Here is a 3,027-nt window from a genome sequence, read left to right as displayed (position 1 = left end):
AGTGAATAAAGTAGGATCGGCCTTACCGACTTTGAAGCCATTTGCAATAAGGAAATCTCTAAGGCATTCATACCATGCTCTTGGGTCTTGCTTGAGCCCATAAAGCGCCTTAGAGAGCCTATAAACATGGTTAGGGTACTCACTGTCTTCAAAGCCGGGAGGTTGCTCAACATAGACCTCTTCCTTGATTGGTCCATTGAGGAAGACACTCTTCACGTCCATTTGGTAAAGCTTGAAGCCATGGTAAGTAGCATAGGCTAATAATATACGAATTGACTCAAGCCTAGCTACGGGTGCATAGGTTTCACCAAAATCCAAACCTTCGACTTGTGAATACCCCTTGGCCACGAGTCGAGCTTTGTTCCTTGTCACCACACCATGCTCGTCTTGCTTGTTGCGGAAGATCCACTTGGTTCCTACAACATTTTGATTAGGACGTGGAACCAAATGACATACCTCGTTCCTCGTGAAGTTGTTGAGCTCCTCTTGCATCGCCATCACCCAATCCGAATCTTGGAGTGCTTCCTCTACCCTGTGTGGCTCAATAGAGGAAACAAAAGAGTAATGCTCACAAAAATGTGCAACACGAGATCGAGTGGTTACCCCCTTATGAATGTCGCCGAGGATGGTGTCGACAGGGTGATCTCGTTGGATTGCCTGGTGGACTCTTGGGTGTGGCGGCTTTGGTTGTTCATCCTCCTTGTCTTGATCATTTGCATCTCCCCCTTGATTATTGCCGTTATCTTGAGAAAGCTCATCTCTTTGATCTTCTCCTTCATCAACTTGAGCCTCGTCCTCATTTTGGGTTGGTGGAGAGGCTTGCATGGAGGAGGATGGTTGATCTTGTGCATGTGGAGGCTCTTCGGATTCCTTAGGGCACACATCCCCAATGGACATGTTCCTTAGCGCGATGCACGGAGCCTGTTCTTCACCTATCTCATCAAGATCAACTTGCTCTACTTGAGAGCCGTTAGTCTCATCAAACACAATGTCACAAGAAACCTCAACTAGTCCTGAGGACTTGTTAAAGACTCTATATGCCCTTGTGTTTGAGTCATATCCTAGTAAAAAGCCTTCTACAGTTTTAGGAGCAAATTTAGATTTTCTACCTCTTTTAACAAGAATAAAGCATTTGCTACCAAAAACTCTAAAATAGGAAATGTTGGGCTTTTTACCGGTTAGGAGTTCATAGGATGTCTTCTTGAGGATTCGGTGTAGATATAACCGGTTGATGGCGTAGCAAGCGGTGTTGACTGCCTCGGCCCAAAACCGATCCGGTGTCTTGTACTCATCAAGCATGGTTCTAGCCATGTCCAAAAGAGTTCGATTCTTCCTCTCCACTACACCATTTTGTTGTGGCGTGTAGGGAGAAGAGAACTCATGCTTGATGCCCTCCTCCTGAAGGAAACCTTCTATTTGTGAGTTCTTGAACTCCGTCCCATTGTCGCTTCTAATTTTCTTGATCCTTAAGCCGAACTCATTTTGAGCCCGTCTCAAGAATCCCTTTAAGGTCTCTTGGGTATGAGATTTGTCCTGCAAAAAGAATACCCAAGTGAAGCGAGAATAATCATCCACAATAACTAGACAATACTTACTCCCGCCGATGCTTATGTAAGCAATCGGGCCGAATAGGTCCATGTGTAGGAGCTCCAGTGGCCTGTCGGTCGTCATGATGTTTTTGTGTGGACGATGGGTACCAACTTGCTTCCCGGCTTGGCATGCGCTACAAATCCTGTCTTTCTCTAAATGAACATTTGTTAGTCCTAAAATGTGCTCTCCCTTTAGAAGCTTCTGAAGATTCTTCATTCCAACATGGGCTAGTTGGCGGTGCCAGAGCCAACCTAAGTTAGTCTTAGCAACCAAGCAAGTGTCGAGTTCAGCTCTATCAAAATCTACCAAGTATAGCTGACCCTCTAACACTCCCTTGAATGCTATTGAATCATCACTTCTTCTAAAGACAGTAACACCTACTGAAAGCTCTCTTGTGAGTTTTGGTGTTTGGATGACAACTCAATTAAAGGACTAACAAGTGTACTAAGTGTTGAACAGGTGCTTAAGGTAAAGCCTACAGGGTTCAACACAAGTGAACAAATGTGATGGTCCAAGAACTGGATTATGGATACATAATGGACATCATAAGTAAGATGGACATTGCATAAAGTGAGACTCGGGTGCGTAGCTCGGAGACAACTGATCAAGCCAAGGACAGAGGCAAGAAGAGCTTCGAGGTACCAAGTGCACGGGAGAAGGTCAAGAAGGCTGAGGAACCCAAAGCCAAGGGTGAAGAAGAAGGCTTGCAAAGTCAAGGGTGATCGAGTTGAGAACAGCTACGGCACATCAAGGATCACTACATAAGGACGTGACTTACAACCAATGAGGCAACAGCTACAGTTATGTGGTGTAAGTCATAAGGCTCAAGATCAAGCTCTAAGAAGGAGATCAAGGTCACTAGAAGGAGAACAAGTGTCAAAACCAGAACTGGAAGCAGCCCAAAAGAGCTAAGTTCACCTTAATCTTTAGTTTGGGTTGTTACTATGTTTGGAGATGTTCTATGTGACCTTTGCAGGATGTTGGAGCCAAGAAATGACAATCTAGATCAAGTCAAGCCCACTTGATGATTTATGAGTCCAACATCAAAGCTCAAGCATGTGAAATGCTATAGATGTAATAATTAAGAGAAGGTATGTTTCTAGACTTAGTACATTGGTTTTAGTGTACTAATATACTTGTCTAAGTGTTAGAAACAGAAGGAAAAAGAAAAGGAAAGAGGTGCAAAAGGCTTGGCCGTGTACAGCCAAGACTCAGCTCAGTCTGGCACACCGGACTGTCCGGTGGTGCACCGGACAGTGTCCGGTGCGCTAGGCTGGCTCGAGCGAACTGGCCGCTCTCGGGAATTCACCGGCGACGTACGGCTATAATTCACCGGACTGTCCGGTGTGCACCGGACTGTCCGGTGAGCCAACGGTCGGCCGGGCCAACGGTCGGCCGCGCAATCTGCGCGGGACACGTGGCCGAGCCAACGGCTAG

This window comes from Zea mays, chromosome 2, assembly GCF_902167145.1.
Source record: "Zea mays cultivar B73 chromosome 2, Zm-B73-REFERENCE-NAM-5.0, whole genome shotgun sequence".
Taxonomy (NCBI): Eukaryota; Viridiplantae; Streptophyta; class Magnoliopsida; order Poales; family Poaceae; genus Zea; species Zea mays.
Note: the sequence above shows the minus strand (reverse complement) of the source record.